Source organism: Cherax quadricarinatus, chromosome 5, assembly GCF_038502225.1.
Source record: "Cherax quadricarinatus isolate ZL_2023a chromosome 5, ASM3850222v1, whole genome shotgun sequence".
NCBI classification, from domain to species: Eukaryota; Metazoa; Arthropoda; class Malacostraca; order Decapoda; family Parastacidae; genus Cherax; species Cherax quadricarinatus.
The window spans coordinates 17,481,734-17,497,850 of record NC_091296.1 but is presented as its reverse complement, the minus strand read 5'-3'; the positions used below and the strand labels follow the sequence as shown (position 1 = coordinate 17,497,850).

Genomic DNA, 16,117 nt, shown 5'->3' with positions numbered 1-16,117 from the left:
CCTTCCTCTGCCTGTAGGCAACTTACTCCATTCTCCACTGTGAATTATTGTGGGATATGGCTAGGAATGAAAGGGAGCTCATTAGGTCCAGTTGCCTTTTTGTTAACATTTTTACATAATGCCTAGCCTGGGTGCAACTCGTTTCTTCCTCGCAGTGACACCTTTCAGACAAAATAATTAAACTAAATTATACTTGCAGTGTTTTGAAGCACACCTTATGTATTTTTGCCAGCCACACATTGTATTCTTAAAGGTTTAGAGGTTTATATACAATAAAGGTTTCTTAAATTAGGCAGCTTAATAGCATATACAGTGTGTTTGATTTATGATATGGTACTAAAGTAGAGGGGTGGTAAATTTAGAAAACTAAAAATTTTCAGCATTGGGATTTTATATGCTTTAACTAATATGGAAGTACCACTATATCCAAACAGTGGGTCATATAGAGATTAAGAGCCCAACAGGATTTATTCTAAACCTGAAAAGAAGTGGTAGCCAGGAGAGTTTGTTTTGTTAGTAGGAAGGCTTCAGGACTTATGAGCAAATCATGTACTGTATACCTGTTGGAATTTTTCTTCACATTTTGTGTAGGTGAGGATGGAAAAACTTGTATTACTGGTTATTCAGCAGTGTTCAGTATACTGTAATGCAACACTGACTCATAAAAAAGTTTCACAGGACTTGATATACAGTATATCCCAAGAATCTGTATACCAAAGCATTAGTGATTTCTGTTGAAATTAGCAAATTGTTCTGTGACCAAATTCTACAAAGTAAGGTGACCCACCAGAGTCGGGTTTCACCGATGGGTAAATTTTATAAACAGGTGGCAGACTTAAGTAAATTATTGTATGTGCACAACAATGCCATCAGTTCAGACACTCAGAAGAGAAGAAGTTTCCTCAATTTTTTTACCCTTGGGGTCGTTCTTTCTTTTAGGCATGTCTTTTGTGTGACATGATTAAAGAAATGTTAATCTTGTGGGGGTTGCTGTAAACTTAGCCATGCACAGAAAATGAGTACCATATACAGTGATGGGACAAGATGTCAAATACAATAGCTCTCCACGTTTTGTTTTGGTAAGTTATTTATGAAAGATTGGATATCAGATTGGAGAGAGAGAGCATGGAGGAGGTGAATGTATTCAGATACAGTGGACCCTCGGCTAACGATATTAATCTGTTTCTGAGAGCTCATCATTAGACGAAATTATCATTAGCTGAATTAATTTTTCCCATAAGAAATAATGGAAATCCAATTAATCCGTTCCAGACAGCCAAAAGTATTTAAAAAAATCATTTTTTTTTTTCATGAAATATACATTTTCCTACAAAGAAAACAATGAGACATGCACAATAACTACATGTATATAAATAAATGTTAAATAACACTTACCTTTATTGAAGAGTATTGATGAGTGATGAGACACTGTTTTTCTTGAACACACTGGGATTTTCAGAGTGATACATGAGTAAAGGCTTCACTTTGCAATCCCCACTAGCATTACAACAAAACAAGAAAGTTAGCCTGTCTTTCATTGGCTTGTGTCCTGGGAGTGCCTTTTCCTCCTGAGTAATGTAGGTCCTGTTTGGCATTTTCTTCCAGAACAGGCCTGTTTCGTCACAATTGAACACTTGTTGGGGTTGGAATTTTTCAGCTTCGCCATGCCTTATCACACTGTGTATGCCACTACGATTCTTAAATCTCTCAAACCAACCTTTGCTGGCCTTAAATTCACCAATATGAGCACTAGTTCCAGGTATTTTTTCCCTGTTCACCTGGGTGTTAGTTGACTGGTGTGGGTCGCATCCTAGGGGACAAGATTAAGGACCTCAATGGAAATAAGTTAGACAGTCCTTGATGACTCACTGACTTTCTTGTGTTATCCTGGGTGGCTAACCCTCTGGGGTTAATTGTTTCTCAGTAATTGTTTCTCGTTAAGCCACACCAACAACAGTCTCTCCACATCTTCGAGTAGTACAGCTGACCGTGGTACGATAGTATTTCTCACCCTTTTTACCACAGGATTGGCACTAGAAGCTTTCTTTGGGCCCATGGTGGCTTATTTAGCAGTTACAAGCACTATAAACAATGGAATAATACAAAATGTATCGAATGTATGCATGAAACCGGCCACCCTGGTTTGTAAACAATGACGGCAGGGCAGCTGAGGCTCTCAGGCTGGACAGACAGGTTTGGGACGAATCACATTGGGCGAGTTTTTTATCATTAGCCAGGCCAAAAATTTTATGCTCAAATGCTTCATTGGGCAGATTTAACATATGCGATGCGTTCGTTAGCCGAGGGTCCACTGTATTTGGGAGTGAACGTGTCAGCAGATGGGTCTATGAAAGATGAGGTGAATCATGTAATTGATGAGGGGGGAAAAGGTGGGTGGTGCACTGAAGAGTCTGTGGAGACAAAGAACATTATCCATGAAAGCAAAGAGGGGCATGTATGAGAGTATAGTTATACCAACACTTTTATATGGGTGTGAAGCATGGGTGGTGAATGTAGCAACAAGGAGAAGACTGGAGGCAGTGGAGATGTGATGAATGGTTTTGAAAACCGACAAGTTGAAGAATTGAGACACTTATGCAACACATGGGAATCTTTATTGAAGAAACGTTTTGCCACACAGTGGCTTCATCAGTCCAGTACAAAGTAGAAATGGGTAAGGAGAGGAGAAGTTTGAGGTAAGTGTCTCAATTCTTCAGGCAGTGGAGATGTCATGTCTAAGGGCAATGTGTGGTGTGAATATAATGCAGAGAATCCATAGTTTGGAAATTAGGAGGAGGTGTGGGGTTACCAAAAGTATTATCCAGAAGGCTGAGGAAGGGTTGTTGAGGTGGTTCGGACATGTAGAGATGAAGGAACAAAATAGGATGACTTGTAAAGTGTATAAATCTGTAGTGGAGGGAAGGGGGGGTAGGGGTTGGCCTAGGAAATGTTGGAGGGAGGGGGTAAAGGAGGTTCTGTATGCGAGGGGCTTGGACTTCCAGCAAGCATGTGTGAATGTGTTAGCGAATGGAGACAAATGTTTTTTAGGACTTGATGTGCTGTTGGAGTGTGAGCAAGGTAACACTTATGAAAGGATTCAGGGAAACCAGCAGGCCGGACTTGAGTCCTGGAGATGGGAAGCACAGTGCTGGCACTCTGAAGGAGGGGTGTTAATGTTGCAGTTCTATAACTGTAGTGCAAGTGCACCTCTGACAAGACAGTGATGGAGTGAATGATGATAAAAGTTTTTCTTTTTCGGGCCACCCTGCATTGATAGGAAATGGCTGTTGTGTTAATTGCAATGCTCTTAAAACTGGAAGACAAGAAAAACACTCAGTGGATGAATTATCTGAGGGGGTCATGAGTAACTCCTGGGAGTAGGTGGGCTAGAGATGAGGGAGTAAAGGTAGTTCTAGTGCATACAGCAGGGGTTTATGATTGCTTGTATGAGGGAAGTGGAATGATTGATGGAATACTATCTAGAGTATGTTCAAAGGGTCAGTGCCTTTGTAGCTTGGTTCAAAACCAGGCCTCCTGGTGGATGGCCTGGTCAGCCAGGGTGTCAGTGCTAGCACCACAGCCTGGCTGATCAGGCACTTGTCCAGTTCTCTCTTGAAGATGGCCAAGGGTCTGTTGGCAATTCTCCTTATGTATTGAAAATTCTTGGTCTTTTCACCTTATTGAGTCCCCCCCCCCCCCCCCTTCCTGTGTACTTATTGCCCTCCTGCTTTTCATTAAGGGTTTTTTGCACTGTCTGCCAAGCTTCTTGCTTTCATGGGGAATGATTTGTGTGAGCATATTTGAGACCAATCCTTCTAGAACTTTGCAGGTGTAGATTATAAGGTACCTCTTTCACCTACGTTCCAAGAACAGATCAAGGTACTCCAAATGCTCCCATTAATTTAGGTGTTTAACTGAATCTGTTAGCAGTGAAAGTTCTCTGCACATTCTCCAGGTCTGCAATTTTACATATCTTGAATGAAACTGTTTGAGTACAGCAGTACTCCAGCCTAGAGAGCTAACAAGTGACTTGTAGAGTATCATCATTGGCATGGCATCTCTTGGTTTGAAGGTTCTAGTTATTCAGACTATCATTTTCCTTGCATTTGTGATACTAACACTTGTGATCCTGGAAACTGAGATACTCTTGATTTAATCATTACCAGGTGTCTCATGTTATTCTTAAACTATTTAGTGATTCGAGTTTGTTTTATACTGCATTCCAGCCTTTATTTCCTCAATGTTTCCATAACAGAGTTACTGAAATTTGTCCTTATTGAACATTGCGTTGTCAGTGGCCCACTGGAAGACTGTTTATATCAGCTTGGAAGTTTGCTCTGTTCTCAGTAGATGTCACTCTCATACAGATTCTAGTATTGTCTGCAGAGTATGATTTGGTGCTATGATTTATTCCTATATGCTGGATGAGGTAAAAAAAAAAAAATAGTAAGGAGAAAATTAGTAAATGAAAGGCATACACAATGAAAATGATAGACAAAACATAGGGAGATAAAAGAGAGATCAGATGAGTGGTGCAAAAAAATAGGAAATGAGTGATTGGGAGTCTATTAGTAAGTCTCACTAAGAATATCACCATTTTAGAGCAAGAGGAAAAGGTGAAAGAGCCTGAAGGATACCTGAAGGATGTTTTCTGCATTCAAACATCCCTGCAAGCCAGTCTAAGATCAGTCCTAATGGATCAAGGCCTGATCATCAAAGGCTATTACTCCTGGCTGCATGCAGTCCAACATATGAACCACAGGCCAGCTGGTTAGGACTGATAAAGGAACTAGTGAAATTCCCTCTTGAAGACAGAAAGGGAGGGTATTGAAAAGTTAAGGACCTCTGACACTTATTGCATTCTCTTTTAGTGTACTTGTTGCACCCTTGCTTTTTATTGGAGTGCTTTTGCACAGTCTCAAGTGATCTTGGTGTGCAGGATTGGGACCAGCCTTTCCAGAATTTTTCTGGTGTAAATTATGAGGTACCTTTCTCACCTACATACCAAAGAATACAGTTTAAGGGACTTCAATCATTCCCAGTAATTCAGATGTTGGATTGAATGTATATGGGTAATGAAAGTTCTCTGCATGTTTTCTATCTCAGGAATCTTGTCTGCCGTGACTGGGGCTGTTAGTATACAATAGTATTCCAGCCTGTTAAGAAAAAGATGCAGAGTATCACCATTGGCTCAAAATCTCTTGTCTTGAAAGTTCTAGTTATCCAGCCTCTCATTGTCCTTGTAGTAGTGATTGCAACTTTGTGATTCTTAAATCTGACATAACTTCCAAATCTTGTACATGGAACTTCTTTTGTAAAGATCCTGGTGTCAACAGAGAAGGATGTTATGATACTATGAGTTATGTCCTTGCCTATGTTAGGCATAAGAATGAGAAACTGTAGTGGGGCAAGTACTGGGCCTCGAGGAACAGAGCTTTTTTCACTTTGGCAGCCTCTGACTTCACTGTTTATTGCTACTCTCAGGATTCTGTTTACATTAAATATCCACTCGTCCACTTTTCTTGTTATTTCTTTTGCACATATTTTGTGCGTTATCACACTGTGGTCGCACTTGTCAAACACTTTTGCAAAACCATGGGTTACGTGAACCTGGCAGTTATGAATAAATGAGATGAGGTACTAAATGGGGAGGTGAAGAGCTGAAGCTACAGCAGTGGATATAATAAGATTTTAGATGCTGAATGCATGCGGGAATATAGTACTGTAGTGGAATGGTTTGTCCATTTGTTTTAATGTATGGTAAAAAGAATGATAACTAAAGATTGGCAGAAAGCTTGTATAATTATTTTGTATAAGAAAAAAGGGACATGAGAAAGTGTATGGCAAAACTCATCAAACGAGTTACAGGAAAGACAAGGTGAATTTAGCAAGGCAGAGAAGGATCGCAGCAAGTGTCTAGATTAATGAATATAAGTAAGCTGTACTTACATAAGGGGATGGAGCTACATTGATGCAATTAAGAAAGCAGTGCTTTCTTAAGGGAAGAGAGCTACATGTTGCCTTTATGGATTTGGAAAAAATTATTGATACAGGATTGGGTGGGAGAGTTGTCTGACTATGTAAGGAAGCAGTGTGATTAAAAAATTGTTGACCACTATAAAATGCTTTTTATTAGAGGAGTGAGGCTCTGATTAAGTATGTAGGAGACAAAAAGTAATTTTTACAATAAAAGTGTGCCTTGGATAGGGATGTGTGACTTTATTGTGGATGTTTAATGTATTTATGGCTGGGGTTATAAAGATGTCATTAAGATGTGTTAGGGAGAGCTGCAATCTTAAAAAAAAATCGGCTATAAAATGGGAATTTGCTACAATTAGTTTTACTGATGATTCAGTGCTTTGTGAAGATACCCAAGATGCTATATGATTCCCAATGTTTGGTGCTTCCCTCATGACTATTAACCCTTTCAGAGTCCCCAGGCCCTCTCCCAGACTTGTTCTCAGGGTCTTACCTGGAGTTTACCTGGAGAGAGTTCCGGGGGTCAATGCCCCCGCGGCCCGGTCTGTGACCAGGCCTCCTTAGGTCAGTGTCCCAGGATGCGACCCACACCAGTCGACTAACACCCAGGTACCCATTTTACTGATGGGGAACATAGACAACAGGTGGAAAGAAACACGTCCAATGTTTCTACTCTGGCTGGGAATCGAACCCAGGCCCTCACCGTGTGAAGCGAGAGCGTTAACCACCAGGCCACCAGATTTATTATGAAAAGATAGAGAATCATTTCCCGATCATATTGACACCAAAAGTGTGAAATTTGATGGAAAACTTACGGAATTATGCTCTCGCGAAGTTAGTGGTCTCGATGATGTTTACGCATCAGCGATTTTGCCCACTTTGAGCCCTATTTTCAGCCAATTCCAGTGTACTAGTCGACAAAAATCATAACTATTTCACTAGAACTCCATTTTTTCTATCGAATGAGTACATGAAACCACCCATTTACCGATTTCAACTATCCAATACAGTGGTCAAAATTTAGCAATTTTGCCAATTTCACACAAATTTCAAAAGATGCCAATTTCCAAATAGGGTCCAGAATAAACAAGAAAGACATTCCTGGCACTAAAATAACATTTCCTCTGTTCATTAGTCACGTCCCCATGCCCCTCTTACATTCTTTTGCTTTCCACTTTGAATTTTTATTCTCACAAAAAATAGAAGATTTACTGTTATGCGGACTACTGCATTAGTGTGGAAATGATATAAATAATATCAGCGCACTTGTGAAAGAATATTAGCTAGGGAGGCCAAGCCCATGATGACACTCTTCAGGTCACTTGTTCTGTCTAGGCTGGAATATTGCTGCACACTAACAGCACCTTTCAAGGCAGGTGAAATTGCTGACCTAGAAAATGTACAGAGAACCTTCACGGCATGCATAACGGAGATAAAACACCTCAATTACTGGGAGCGCTTGAGGTTCCTAAACCTATATTCCCTGGAACGCAGGCGGGAGAGATACATGATTATATACACCTGGAAAATCCTAGAGGGACTAGTACCGAACTTGCACACGAAAATCACTCGCTATGAAAGCAAAAGACTTGGCAGACGATGCAACATCCCCCCAATGAAAAGCAGGGGTGTCACTAGCACGTTAAGAGACCATACAATAAGTGTCAGGGGCCCGAGACTCTTCAACTGCTTCCCAGCATACATAATGGGGATTACCAACAGACCCCTGGCAGTCTTCAAGTTGGCACTGGACAAGCACCTAAAGTTGGTTCCTGACCAGCCGGGCTGTGGCTCGTACGTTGGTTCGCGTGCAGAAAGCAGCAACAGCCTGGTTGATCAGGCTCTGATCCACCAGGAGGCCTGGTCACAGACCGGGCCGCAGGGGCGTTGACCCCCGGAACTCTCTCCAGGTCACCAGTTGACGTGTATTGGACGCTTAGCATGATTTGTTTACTTTTGAACTTTGGTAAAAATCGAACATTTCTGCTGCTTTGAGCTCAATTTCAAGGTACTTTTCATTGTAAAACCAGTCAAAATCATCTCAATTTCTGTAATATGTCTTCCATTCTATAAAATGAGACCAGGAAAACTAGAATCCAACAATAAATACCATACGACAATACAGTGCAAAGTTGCTGTTTTAATCCAAAAACACGGTCCAAGTTTTTTTTTTTCTCATTACGCACTGTGTGCTGCAGGATTTTTTTTATACTGCGCATACTGACCACATAGACCCATTCTTTCATATGTAGGTCTACCAACTTTCTCTCACTAGATTTGAGGGCGCTAGAATTTAGGCGTACTAGTACGTCAAAAACCCTGGTGCGTAAGCCGTACTAATACGTCCGAAACCCTGAAAGGGTTAATAGTAATTGGAGGAGAAGTTGCAGCGATTGGTAAAATAGTTCAGTAGAGTTTATAAAAGGAGCTGAAAGTACAGTACATACCTAGGAAAGCAAATGTGATGAACTTAAGAAAAAGTCTAGGCAGTGAAAGATTAGAAGTCAGATTAAAGGGTAAGGAGCTTTGGGAAGTGATTGTACAGTATTTGAATATTGAAGAATTAATGTGTCAGCAGATGAATCTAAGAATGATGCAGTGAATCTTATAATAGATGAATAAAACAAAAGATCTGCAGTGGTGGGCATTTGTAGAAATAAATAAGTTTATTAATGGAGGCAAGCAGAGAAAAGTATTAGAGTTTAGTGATGCCAGCACTTTAGTATGCATGTGAGGCATGGTCCTTCAATGTTCCTGCAAGGGGGAAACTGGAGACAGTGGAGATGTCAAATTTTATATCAGTGTGTAGTGTGGATATCATACACACTACAAGGAATGGAGAAATAGGCAGTGTAGTAGTGTGAAAAGTACAATCTAAGGAGTGGAGGAATAGCATTTTCGTCATTTAGAAAGGATGGATCAAGATAAGTTGCTCAAGAGGGTGTATAAATCTGGGATGGATGGAAGGAAATGTATAGTACAGTAGACCATTATTTAACACGAGTTTATTTGGCAAGATTTGGTTATGGCACAATTGAAGAATTGCGGCACAATTTTATACAACACTTCGTAAAATTAATTTAACACAGTTCAGTTTGTGGGAGGGGAAAAAGTTTGGTGATTTCAAGTGTAAGCCTCGTGCTTTGAAAGGTGTAGATGAAAACATCTTACCAGTAATTTGGAAGTCAAACCAGCCAGCATGGATGACAGAGGAAATATTTATTGACTGCTTTAAGTATCACTTTATTCCTGAAGTCAAGTTTTAACTGCACAGCAAGAACCTTACATTCAAGGCTCTCTTCATTCTTGATAATTCCCGTACTTATCCACAAGCTTTGCTGGATGTGACCACACGTGTAAAAGTTGTATTTTTACCTCCAAATACATCTCTAATTCAACCGCTGGATCAGGGAGTTATTAAGTCATTCAAGTGTAACTACACGTAAAAAGTTATGAAAAAACTAGTTGCATCAATGGACGCTGACTCCAACCTGGCAGTACCAAGCTTCTGGAATAAATTTAACATTGCAGATGCCATCATCTATGCTTGAAGTGCATGGACTGAAGTGCCACAATCAACATTAAATGCAGGCTGGGGAAAGTTAGGCATAGAATTAGGGGAGATCCCCCCAAATTCTATGCCTTTCTAGAGAGTGCAGGTTCTGGGCCCTCAGTCTGCCCTCATAGGGAAAATTTCTGATACATGGGATCAACTTTGTTATCCTCCTTTGTACGTTTTCCAGTGCATTTATATCCATTCTGTAATACGGTGACCAAAACTGTGCAGCATAATCTAAATGAGGCCTAACCAAAGATATATAGAGTTGAAGAACAACCTAAGGACTTCTATTATTTATTCTTCTTGCTATGAAGCCAAGTATTCTGTTCGCTTTATTGCGAACACTAATGCACTGTTGTCTTGGTTTTAGATTACTACTAACCAGAACTCCTAAATCCTTTTCACAATCCGTAATATTAAGATCTACATTATTTAGTTATATGTGGCATGGTTATTTTCCTGTCCAACATTTAGAACTTTGCATTTGTCTATACAGTGGAACCTCAAAAATCAAACTTAATCCGTTCCAGGAGCTAGTTCTAAATTCAAAAAGTCTGAAATTCGAAGCAATATTTCCCATAAGAAATAATGGAAATACAATTAATCCGTTCCAGAAACCCAAAAATATTCACGTGTAGTAATACATATAAAATAACATTTTTACTTACCTTTATTGAAGATTGGTGATGGCATCTGGAAGATAGGGAGGAGGAGAAAGAGAGTTGGGGTTAGTGTTTGGAAGGAGAATCTCCCTCCATGAGGACTTCAGGTAAGCCCTCTCTGGGGTTACTTCCCTTCTCTGTCTTTTAATGCCACTAGGACCAGCTTGAGAGTCACTGGACCCCTGTCTCACAGAATAACTGTCCACAGTCCTCTGTTTCTGGCACCTCTAACATTTCCCTAAAATGGGACATAGTTCTGTCACTGAACTTGTTGCAAAGATGGCTTGTTTCAGCTTGCTCAGGGTGGTACTTCTGCACAAACATTTGGACATCATTCCACTTGGCACAAATCTCCTTAATCTCCTTAATCATCCGCTCCCTATATTAACACCTTTCGCAACATCAGCTTCCTTGATTTGTTCTTTCTTTGACAGGATAGAACCGATGGTTGACTTGTTTTTCCTATACATCCTGGCAAGCTCAACAAGTCTCACACCACTCTCATACTTCTGTATTATTTCCTTCTTCACATCTATGGTGTTTCTCACTTTCTTTACCACAGGGGTACCACTAGCAAGTTTCTTTGGGCCCATGGTAGCTAATTTCACAGTCCCACAAGCACTAAACACAACAAAATAATCGTAAAATGCGTGAATGAGAGTGCAGGTTAGTGTTCACTCAAGCATAAACAAAGCTAGACTGCTCATGGCGCCTGCGCGGGGACGCGGACAGAGCGGGCCGGCAGACAGGTCCCGTACCCAGCGGTTTGAAAATAGGGGTGCATTCGATAATAGGGACACATTTTGTCCGAAAAAATGGTCCTACGTATTTTCGAAACGTTCGATATGTGATTCATTCAATTTTTGAGGTTCCACTGTATTAAACTGCATCTGCCACTTCTCTGACCACTGCATCAGTCTACTCAAATCATCCTTGAGTGCTCTAATGTCCTCATTAGAATGAATTGGATGGCCTGTTTTGGTGTCATCAGCAAATTTGCTTATGTCGCTATTCCCTTATCTATATCGTTTATATAGACTGTGAACAACAAGGGACCCAACACTGACCCCTGTGGAACACTGCTCGTGATGTGCCCCCATTCTGATTTCTCCCCATTTATGCAAACTCTCTGCTGCCTATTTGTCAACCATGCCTCAACCCAGGAAAAAATTTCTATTCTGTGTGCCTTAAGTTTCCTCAGTAGCCTCTGATGTGGAACTCTATTGAAAGCCTTTCTGAAGTCCATATACATAATATCATATTCAATACCATGATCTACCTCCTCAAATACCTTAGTGAAGAAAGTTAGTAAATTCTTAAGACCATGCTGAAATTCATTAATCAGTTTATAGCTTTCAAGATGGCTACGAATTGCTTCGGCAATTATTGATTCCATAAATTTTCCCACTGGAGGTAAGGCTTATTGGTCTGTAGTTTGAAGCTAAGGACCTGTCACCTGCCTTGTAAATAGGTATTACATTTGCCATTTTCCACTTGTCAGGCACTATACCAGTTTGTAGTAATATGTTGAAAAGATTAGCCAAAGGTATGCTAAGTTCCTCTTTACATTCCTTTAAAACCCTTGCAAACAGTTCATCAGGGCTTGGGGATTTGTTAGCTTTTAATTTCTCCATTTGTCTGAGGACCATGTCACTAGTTACCGCAATCGTGCATAGTTTATTATCATCCTGTTCTACATAATATGTTATTTCTGGAATTTCGCTAGTATCTTCCTGAGTAAAAACTGAGAGGGAGTAAGAATTGAAAATTTCACACATATCCTTATCACTGTCAGTGATCTGACCTATATTTCCCACAAGTTCTTCAGTTCATCTAACACAGTTTTACCTAACATGGCATTTTCAGGAACGTAACTACCTTGTTAAATGATGGTCTACTGTACATTCCATGAATGGCTGGAGGAAGTGGTGCAGCCACCAGTTGGATGAGGGAGCTAAAGGAGCTTAAGCTTCCTGCAGTTTCTGAATATCAATTTTTTTTAGACAATTTCTTTGATTTTTTCAGCATATGATTTTTAAGCACCCCACTCCCCACTGGAAATTCTGACTTTTTCAGCATATGATTTTTAAGCACCCCATCTCCCACTGGAAATTATGGTTTAAACCCCTGCTGCTGGCTGGAATCGGATGGGGGGATGTGAACAAAGTTTTATGTGGTAGGGGCTTGATCATCAGCAATGTGTGAGAATAATAAATGTGAGTGATTGGAGAAAAATGGTTTCAGGGATTTGATAGGCCATTGGAGGGCGAGTGTAGTAACATCTATATTCAGGAGAATCACGTAGCCAGACTTGAATTGTAGAGGTAGGAAATACAGAGCTGTATAGAGTTAAGATACATCCAACTGAAAGGTTACAGCAACATAACAATTAGACAAGGCCTATCAAAGAAGGAAAGGGTAAAAAATAAAAGAATATGTAAACACTACTAAAAGGTTAAATAATGAAATAGATGAAGAATTAAAAAAAAAAAAGTTTTAAAAGTAATAGGGCTGACTCTCCACAGGAGACAGCTTCTTAACCCTTTGACTGTTTCGGCCGTACATATGCATCTTACAAGCCAGTGTTTTGGACGTATATATACTCAATAATTCTAGCGGCTTCAGATCAAACCGGAGAAAGCTGGTAGGCCCATATGTGAGAGAATGGGTCTGTGTGGTCAGTGTGCACTGTATAAAAAGAACCTGCAGCACGCAGTGCATAGTGGGGGAAAAAAAACTTCGACCGTGTTTTTGATTAAAACGCCGACTTTGAGGTGTATTTTCCTATAGTATTTATGATTGTATTCTCGTTTTCTTGGTCTCATTTCATAGAATGGAAAACATATTACAGAAATAAAGATGATTTTAACTAGTTTCATGATGAAAACGACCTTGAAGTTGAGCTCAAAGTAGCAGAGATGTTCAATTTTTACCAATGTTCAAGAGTAAGTAAATCACACCACACGTCCAGTACACATCAACTAGGTAGTCTAATATTCTTTCACTAGTGAACTGATATTATTTATATCATTTTTACAATAATGCAGTAGTCTGCATAACAGGAAATCTTCTATTTTTTTGTTTAACTAAAAAATCAAAATAGAAAGCAAGAGTAATGTAAGAGGGGCCTGGAGACGTGACTAATGAACAGAGGATATGTTATTGTAGTGCCAAGAATGTCTGCACTGTTTATTCTGGACCCTATTTTGAAATTGGCATCTTTTTTTAATTTGTGTGAAATTGGCCAAATTGCCAATTTCTCACCACTTTATTGGGTAGTTGAAATCGGTAACTGGGCGGTTTCTTGTACTCGATTGATAGAAAAAATGGATTTCTAAAGAAATAGCTAGGAGTTTGGTTGACAGGAACAGAGGAATTGCCCGAAAATAGGGATCAAACTCAGCGAAATAGCCAATGCATATATATCACTGAGATCGCTAACTTCGCGGGAGCGTAATTCTGTAAGTTTTCGGTCAAATTTTGTACCTTTGGTGTCATTACCATCAGGAAAATTTTCTCTATCATTTCATAAGATTTTTTTTTTTTTTTTTTTTTTCCCAAAATATTTTGCGATATAGAAAGACAGTTCAAAAATGGACTATGGGACAGACCCTTTGACGGCCCGTCCTGTAGCTCTAAAGTTTTGTAGCTAGGGTCCAAGCTGTAGTGCTACATCATGAGCTCAGCTCACTCAGATAAGCTGTGAGTTGTAAATTTTTGCCTAGATATGAGAGAATGCATCTGTGTGGTAATTGTGCACCACAAACCCTGCAGCACAGTGCATAATGAGAAAAAAAACTGCGATCGTGTTTTTTTTTATTAAAACAGCGACTTTGCAGTATATTTTCGTATGGATTTTATGGTTGTATTTGCAGTTTCTTGGTCTCATTTGATAGAATGGAAAATATATTACACAAAATGGAGATGATTTGATTAGTTTTAGTACTGAGAACAGCTTGAAATTGAGCTCAAAGTAGTGGAAATGTTAGTTTTGCCAATGTTCAAGAGTTAACAAATCACATCAGATGTCCAATACACATCAACTGGTGGTTCTAATGTGCGTTCATGAATGCGCTGATAGTATTTATACAGTTATTACAATATTGGATAACAATAAATCTTCTATTTTTTCGTGTGAATAAAAATTCTTTGCTAATAAAAAATTAACACTTTGACTGTCGCAACCCAAATCCTGAAGTGTCTCCTTGTGTCACAAAATATAAAAAAAAAAAGTTCTTATGAAATGATAGAGAATCTTTTCCCGATGGTAATGACACCAAAAGTATGAAACTTGATGGAAAACTTAAGGAATTATGCTCTTGCAAAGTTAGTGACCTCGGCAACATTTACGCATTGGCGATTTCGCCCACTTTGAGCCCTATTTTCGGTCAGTTCCATTGTTCCAGTCCACCAAACTCATAGCTGTTTCTTTAGAAGTCCATTTGTTCTATCGATTGAGTACAAGAACCCGCCCATTTACTGATTTCAACTATCCAATAAAGTGATCAGAAATTGGCAATTTGGCCAATTTCATGCAAATTAAAAAATATGTCAGTTTCAAAATAGGGTCCAGAATGAACAATGCAGACATTCCTGGCACTACTATAAGATTTTCTCTGTTCATCAGTCGCGTATCCATGCCCGTTACAATCCTCTTGCTTTCTATTTTGAGTTTTTATGCACACAAAAAATAGAAGATTTGCTGTTATGCGGACTACTACAATATCGTAATATTATTATTATTATCACACTGGCCGATTCCCACCAAGGCAGGGTGGCCCGAAAAAGAAAAACTTTCACCATCATTCACTCCATCACTGTCTTGCCAGAAGGGTGCTTCACACTACAGTTTTTAAACTGCAACATTAACACCCCTTCAGAGTGCAGGCACTGTACTTCCCATCTCCAGGACTCAAGTCCGGCCTGCCGGTTTCCCTGAACCCCTTCATAAATGTTACTTTGCTCACACTCCAACAGCACGTCAGGTATTATAAACCATTTGTCTCCATTCACTCCTATCAAACACGCTCACGCATGCCTGCTGGAAGTCCAAGCCCCTCGCTCACAAAACCTCCTTTACCCCCTCTCTCCAACTTTTCCTAGGCCGACCCCTACCCCGCCTTCCTTCCACTACAGACTGATACACTCTTGAAGTCATTCTGTTTCGCTCCATTCTCTCTACATGTCCGAACCACCTCAACAACCCTTCCTCAGCCTTCTGGACAACAGTTTTGGTAATCCCGCACCTCCTCCTAACTTCCAAACTACGAATTCTCTGCATTATATTCACACCACACATTGTATAAATAACATCAACCCATTCGTGACTGCATATTAGAATGGCTAGTTGGACATTTTTTGGACGATGACGTCAAAAAAATTGAACATTTCTGCCATTTTGAATTCCATTTCAAGATCCTTTTCATAATAAAACCAATCGAAATCACCTCTATTTCTATAATATGTTTTCAATTCTATCAAATGAGACCAAGAAAACAAGAATACAACCATAAATACTATACAAAATTACACCTCAAATTCAGCATTTTAATCCAAAAACAATGTTGTTTTTTTTCTCATGCACTGCTTTCTACAGGATTTTTTTATACTGCACACGCTGACCACACAAACCCATTCTCTCACATGTGGGCCTACCAGCTTTCTCCTGCTTGATTTGAAGCCACTAGAATTTTTGAGTATATATACGTCAAACACATTGGCTCGTAAGACTTACATATGACCAAAACAGTCGAAGGGTTAAAATGGAATTTGCCTGTAAAGCCTGGAAACATAACTAATAAACAGAGGAAATGTTATTTTAGTTCCAGGTATACCTACGTTGTTTATTCTGGACCCTATTTTGAAATTGGAATATTTTGAAGTTTGTGTGCAATTGGCCAAATTACCAATTTCTGAT

General features: G+C 39.6%; 1 protein-coding gene across 4 annotated transcripts in view; it reads left to right on the top strand.

Annotated features, from left to right (window-relative positions):
* Window positions 1-16,117, top strand: part of LOC128684830 (putative mediator of RNA polymerase II transcription subunit 26) — a 260,980-nt gene that overhangs the window by 107,215 nt on the left and 137,648 nt on the right. The window lies entirely within an intron of this gene.